Consider the following 7,883-nt stretch of genomic DNA (forward strand, 5'->3'; position numbering starts at 1 on the left):
ACCTCATTCTTAGGGAGGATCCGTAGGTGAAAATCGGTGTTACATGTCAGTGAAGATCAGAACCGTTGATCTTGAATGAACTTGATGTAAAGAGACGTACTCACCTCCATTGTCACTTTGCAAAGCTTTAAGCTTTCTACCAGATTGGTTCTCTACTATCACAAGGACGTCACCAACTGCTAACCTAGTTGTTGTTTTCTTTCCAATGATTTTTATTTAATTTTTGAGACCCTCTTTTTCAAGTTGCAAATGGCCAGACATTGTATGGCCAGTGTGAAACAATAGTTTCACTCACAGACAGGAAATTGGTTAGCACTGAAATTCTAGTAGTAAAAGGGTATCTAGGCTCAATTCAAAGTCATCTAGGTCCCTCGCCGCACTTAATAAGTTGGTGGATAGTAGGAAATTAATTCCATAGAGGCACAGTGACAAGGTGGGGTCACCTGGAGAAATTCACCCGAGAACTGGGCTACATTACATTTTTGGGTATGGTCCCAGTGGTGAAAGATGGTCAGATGACTAGTGAGAGTCTAATGGAAGCATCTCCTAAAATTTACCAAATTGTTATTTTGGGCCACAAAATTTGTTCGCGTCATTAGATCCAGAATGACATAAGGAACATTTCATTACTCTGTCGCTAAGTCATCTGAGCAACCGATTGAGATATTTTTAGACCAGAAGGTCCAAAGCGGGGAATTAATGCATGAGTGCCACTTGGCACATTTTTGGGCAATTTTCAACTTAAGAGAGAGAGAGAGAAGCATTAAAGATAAGGTCGTCTACAGTAGACGAGGACACTGCCTTAAAGTAAAATTTGAACTTGCTCGTTCAAAATGTTATTGAACTATGCTCGGTGGTTCATAGTAGCAAATGATATAAATTGTGATTTAGGAAAATACTAAATTCTGGTTTATGAAAGAGAATAGGTCAAGAATATTGGTAGGTATATATTCTAAGTGAGAACAGGTGTCGAAAAATACTAAAATTCTGGTTTGTGAAAGTGAACAGGTCAGGAATATTGCCAGGTATATATTCTAAGCAAGAATAGGTCTCGCTTGAATTGGCAGCTTAAAAAGGACCTCTGAGACATACAACACTGGGCAAGTGTTGTTGATATCATAAGGTGCTTGTCATTGCATACCAATATTGCCGTTGTATTTTGTCAAGTTTGAGTAGTAATGCAAGTCTATGAGCTTAGATTATAGCATGATGGATATATTGCTTTTGAGATATCATCACAATATGATAAAACTAAGCATGCATGGTATAGAACAAAGGTTTGATCGGTATTCTTGAACAGAATATGTGATTTACAGTAGTAACTTATTGAAAAGTGTGGCGAAAGAGAGAAAGTATTCAAAGATCTGAACCAATATTTGTGAATGCTAAGGAGATATTAGAGAAGGACGGCTATAGGCTCGAGTATATTACAAGCACGAGATCGGTTGGTGTATCTGGGAATGGTCAATATGAAGGCTGTACTAGAATATGTGGCGTAAGATATGTGTACCTCCAATATTGTGGGAAATTAGGCGTGCACAACCTCAGACATAGTCAAATTATAACATCGGACCATCTTACTAGTTACATAAAGTTTCCATCAAAAGAGTTCAAAATTTTAATTATAAAACCAATAACTATATCTTGCCAATGATTTTTTCTCAAATGATATGAACAAAAAGACATTGCCAAAAAGCATTGTAGCAAATGGATTGACAAAAATAGCTTATTTAAAATCTAGTTTCAATAGAACAACACGAAACTTGGAAAGTAGACATGTATACATAAACAATTTGTGGCTTGTTCTCTTCAGTGGGAAAGAAAGACCAAAAGTGATACATCTTTCAGATCCGGGGGCTTTACTCCATATACATTATTGAAACTCATGAATCTAATCATTTCTATGTCTCTGCATAGCAAAAAGTGAGCTATAGTAGCTAAGTTTTTTTTGGGGCACCAATCCATAAGGCTTCGTATCTTCAGATGATAGTTTGATTATGTGGATGGGCCCAATGGCAAGATCAATAACCTCTTGAGGGAGACTTTTTGGTCGTGACAGCTCTGTGAAATCTCTGCTACTCCATATTTGGTTTTTTGGGCCATACAATCTCAAATGGCAGATGGCTTTTTGTTGGGGGCGAGGTGTCATGCCGAATGTTAACATGTGTGCCTATTCTATTAAGTCTTTACTTGGGTAGTGATTTAAACGATGTTTATAACTATGTTTTGAGAGTCGAGCTTTGCACCACGAAACAAATGGATTTTGTTACTAGACTCTACATGAGAATCGTACAAACATCTTTAAGTATGAGAGAATGCTTATAAAAGAGAAGGGATTCTCTTTGATACTTATGTTTCGTTGTCTCTTCATAGCTGCTACATTACAAAGATGGATGTTCTCATTTAAATGGTAAAACCACTTGTATAACCATATTCACATGTACACTTTGAGAATCTTCATTTGTATTTCTGAGGGCAATATACACTTTAGGCTTTGCATGGCTCTATCCATATGAATATGCATAGTTGAGAAGAATCCATCTACAAGATTTATAAAATAGCAAAAACATGATAGTGAGTATCATAGTATTGAGACATTTGAAATCCAAATGAAGAAATAAAATATAGAAAAGTAAGTAATTTTACCTTGAAATAAAAATAGTACAATAAGTAAGGATGGGATACGAGTAGTATTTGTATACATTGTATCAATGAATGAGGCAATATGTATGTTTTTTGAGTTTTTTGGTCGTGGAAAGGTTGCTTATCAATACATTTAGAGAAACGGAGTATTACTCGTTGTTTCGTTGCACTTTGTTTGAAGTTGTTTGGTTTTTTCTTCTAGTTCATTCCAAAGTTTTTTTCTTTTAAAATTGATGGTGTATTTACTTCAAGTTTATTGTGTAGTAGCTCAAAAGAGTATTGTTGTTATTTGTCTTAGTCTATATTATATTTGAAAGACTTGCTCATTGTTTCTTCAAAAACTTTTGTATATGCTTAGTACCAAATGAATTTGTATTGGTGTGATATTATTTTAGAGGAAGTTGAACACAATAGATAATTGATTATGACACGATCGGGCAAAACTGTGAGATATATAGTAAAAATTATTACTTTTAATAGTCGTAAAATAAACTTTCTTTGTCTTGAGCAACAATTTGTTTTTTTCTTAAACAATGTATTACAGTCTTCAATATTGTAAGTTTGTAATACTGATATATATTTCGAGGAAGCAAATTGTGTTCACAAATTAACGGAAGACACTTTTAAAAGATCCAAGAATACAATGTCTCTTAGAGCAAAGAAGGATCTCTTTTTTGTTCTGTATTGTTTTAAGTAGTATTAAAAAACAATCTTTTTCTATTGATAGTATATAGTACTATGATTTGTACTCAACTGTTTCAGTGGTCTTTCCAATTTTTTAAATCTATATGTAATTAAGTGAATTTATGTATGTAGTTATTGGTAGTTTATCTATGATTTGTATTTTGTTTTTAATTACAAGCAGTTATCTAAGATCTTGTTTTTTTTTTATATGGTAAAATACATATTGTTAAATGTTTGTGATTCTGATATGTATTAAGATTTTCTATTCCTAAGAATGTTGTGTTGTTAGAATATGAAGAATATATTTTTTGTCCTGTTGTATTGTTTTAATTAGTATAAAAAAGTGATTTGTTTTGTATTGATACATACACAGCATCATGATCCGACCAATATACAGGATGGTTATTTGTTTCGCGTGTTGTTTGTGTTCTTTTAGTCCATATGTGATCAAGCAAAACTTACATATGTAGTTGTTGGTAGTTTGTTTACAATTTGAAACTTATTATTTTTCATTAGTTATTGTAAGCTTAGTCGTTGATGAGATGGTGTAAGCATGTCGATGTTGAAATCACCAAGAATAAGTAATTACGGATCGTGAGAGAATGTAAGTAAAATTGTCTCAAGAATATCAAGAAATGGCTGTACATTTGTATTTAAAAATCGATAAATTGTTATTATTTGTAAGTGTCCTACTTTATTAGCTCTAAATGTTGCTTTGATAATGTCATTAAAAAAAGATTATATATAGTTTTTGAAATGAATATGATAGATTAATCATATATAATAGTCGTATTGTGTAAAGTTTGAGTTGAGATAAAGTTAAATTTTTTGCTCCAAAATGGTATAGTAAGATTCATTGTGTTGACTTCTTGAAGACAAATTATATCACTTGATTGTAGTAGAGGATGTAATTGTATATCACTATAGTATTTAAAGAATGATTTTGTGTTTAACGTTGTCATCATGATGCCATCTTTGTTTGGGGAGCTCAATTTTAAAATTATCGTATTCCATTTCGCTTCTGTATAAAGTTTGTGGGTTTCATTTTCTACGTCCTTGTCTAAAACGAAGTTTTTTTCATGCAAAAGATCCAGTAAATATAAGTATTCCAGTGTTCGTACACAGGATAAAGCTGTGTAGGTTAATCCATGTTTGTTATATTTCTTAGGAGAAAATGCCATTATCTCCAATGAGAGTCCTTGGGAACGGTGCAGCGTTCGAGTAGAAGCTTGCTGAAAATGGAAACTGTGTTATGTATGTTCATTTATTGGTGTTTGATCCTAACTGAAATTCTTTTGTTGTTGGAAATATGCATGTCCATGTAGGATCCATGGTAGAATTATAGAGGAATTTATACTTTGTACGTGTTTCTTGTCCTATTTTTTAATTTAAAAATTTGAATCCACAATTTTTTTTTGCGTTGTACATTGTCATAATCTTAAAATATTCATCTCCCATTTACAAGACCGTCAGCAATATCATAATTTTTTGCACATAATTTCAACTAGCATTGATGGTTTTCTTTTTAGGATGGTATGTAGTCCTGCAGTCTTATCTGGGTTGGTTAAAATTGTAGGATTAGTTATAGGAGGCATGTCTACTATGACAAGAGTAAAGGTTGGCCCTTCTGTTAATTGAAGAACATCATTATTATATTTTTAAGTTTCTTGTTGTGTATAAAATGTGAGGTACATGAATCTTGCTCAACTTTTTTTAAGCACAATGTGTTCAAAATCTTGATATCGGTTTTTGTCTGTTGATTAATTCTGGCTCTATTCAATATGTCTATGAAGGTCGTGTCATTTTTCCACATAACTTGTGTTAGTTCATATTGCATAAAGTAGTTTTTCCAGATATTTGGTGTAAGTGGATTAGTGTCTAAGAATATCCATTTATCTCTTACAGGAGGAAGTTGATATAAATCACCAAAACAAAAGATATGCAGTCCTCCAAATGGTAGATGGTAAATATGTTTGATTGTTTGGAGATGTTTAATTATGTACGAAAACATTCGTGCTCCTATTAATGAAATGTCATTGATGATAACAGCTTTCAGTTAGGTATAAGTCTGGAATCTGTGAGTTTTTTGATTTGTTGGTATATGCAGACCCAAATGAACCGTAACTTCATCAATATTATATGCTGCTTTACCCGTGTATACTAGTCTAAGAACTTGCAGCTTCATCAATTCACAATTACTATTGGAATTATGAAACCTAACAAGTTCTTCACTGATTGCTCTTAAGAGAGTTGTTTCACCTATTCCAGTTCCACCTGTTATAAAAGCAAATACTTGGCTTTGAGACTCATAATGTAACCTGTACTGTATATCATCAAAAAAGCATCGTTGTTGTGCATTAAGATTTTGTATCTGCTTATGTTTTTTAGATGTTTCGAGAGTTGAACCATGAATTGTTAGTATTTGGTGTTGCTCTTTTTTTTATTTTTTCTATCTCACTTTTCCAATTTGAGTGCCGAAATCAACAGTTTCTATATCCGTTGTATTCGTAATTTTGATGTAGGTATTGTCATCATTATTAGAGACTGAATGATTCTCTATATTTTTATTTAGTTCTTCAATGTTGTTCCATTGGTTTTGTATTATATTACTTAACTGATAGTTATATTGATCATAATTTGTTCGTATTTCATTTTCATTAGAGTCAAGTACTTCTTTCTAGGTCATATATCCATTTATAAGAGTATTTTCATTGTTTCGAAAAGGTAAGTGCATAAGTGCCATTTCTCTATAGTAGTTCTCAAGATCTCCGTGCTTTGTTATATCTGATTGATCTAATTACTTTTTCTTTTTTTTAAAAATATTTTTCATAATTATATTCAGCTCTAATGTTTTCTACTGTGAAATCTTCTAAATGGGGTGGTCCTTTGACAATACTTATCTATGATTGATTCTTTCATTATACTTGTAGATTCATCTCATAAGCATTCCTATTCTCGTGGATGTTTCAAAACAAAAGCACGTTCTTTTTTTGGTGTTGTATTTATGAATTGGAATGTATGTGTTGCATGGAAGAGGGGTCATGAAAGTATTATGTAAATCGCTTGTGTATTGGCACTTGCTGCATATCTAGTAATGCTGATCCAAGTTGTTTGATTCATTCAATTGTACTCGTCTTTTCTATTTTGCATGTTTTAGTATTTCTTGGAAGGTTTTTGTAAGAGTGTTATCGAATTTTGTTAAATACAAAGTACAATATTGTGCTGCTGTGTATGGCTCCAAAATGAATTGGGAGTCTATATTAGCTTCCCAAATATCAATAAGGTATTTTGCGAATGCATTTAATCATATATTTTGTAAGTTTCTCCTCAAAAAAATTATTGGCCTTTTGATTGTTAATTATATTGCTCTTAAATAAGTAGTTTCAATCATTTCTAGAGCGGAGAGGAATTGGCAAAAATTGAGGGCCTTGCTATCGTCGTATACTTCCAGTTATTGCTGAACTTTATTAGCATTTTTTTAATCACTGTTTTTTATCTTTTCTAGAGGTTTAATAATAATTGTATCCAAAAGTGGTAGTTTTGGAAATTTAAATCTACATCGCTTTTTACTATGTTTTTTACATACGTGTGTGTGGGAATGTATTTGGCTGTGCTGCAAATGTTTTGCCATTTGCATCTTATCGCAAGATATGTAATGATCTACAAAAGTGACTATTTCTTTTTCGTTCGTTCCATTGTAAACTGGAGGATTATCAATCCAAAGAAGACCGTGATCGTGTTCACTTCCATGTGATTGAAACTCAGTGACAAGAAAAAAATATTTGATTGTACCATATATAGATGGTGCACGCTTCAATGTGTCTCGTAAGCATGCTGTTCTTGGTTATAATATTGTGAACATGTAACTGGATCTTCTCTTATGTAGCTTTGTAAACTTGGTTATTGCTTTTGGATTGGTTAGTCTTTTGAGAGAGTTTGTAGTGCTTTTTGTAATGGCTTCCAATTACGTTCTTCGCTTGTAAATGTAACAAAAAAAGTAGGTGGTCCAAGTTGGGGGATCATTGCGACAACATTTTTCCGTAATTATTCATAGTAATCTAGAGAAATTTGTAATCTTTGAAGGTCTCTATAGCCAGTATTTGAATGCAATGTACTCTCAAGGTTTTCTTTTGTTTGAACGTCTTTGACACATAGTGTTCAATTGTTTAGTGTAGCTTTTCTAAGTCTTATCCATGTTGATGAGTGAATCTGATGAATCATTATTTATATTGCCTTAAAAAATATGTTTGTTATATGGTTAGCAAATCGTCGATCTTTGTTTGTGATTTCCCACTGTCAAATGTCTTGGTATGTATATCGATAGGGTCCATATAGCGTCTTTTTTCATTAGAAAAGGGAAGGAAAATTTAGTTCTTCGTAGTTTTTATCAACAAATATACCTAATGGTTTTTTGTTTTGGCAAGGTGCAATAGTTAAACACATCAAAAAAGTCATTCGAATCTAAAAAACTGTATATTAAAGTATTTGTATGTGGCTCGACTCCTTCTTTATGCAATTCGCCATTTTCAATATTGTGATTTTCGAAGTTTGTATTA

The sequence above is a fragment of the Adiantum capillus-veneris genome, chromosome 30 (genome assembly GCF_014529385.1).
Source record: "Adiantum capillus-veneris isolate H3 chromosome 30, ASM1452938v2, whole genome shotgun sequence".
NCBI lineage: Eukaryota > Viridiplantae > Streptophyta > Polypodiopsida > Polypodiales > Pteridaceae > Adiantum > Adiantum capillus-veneris.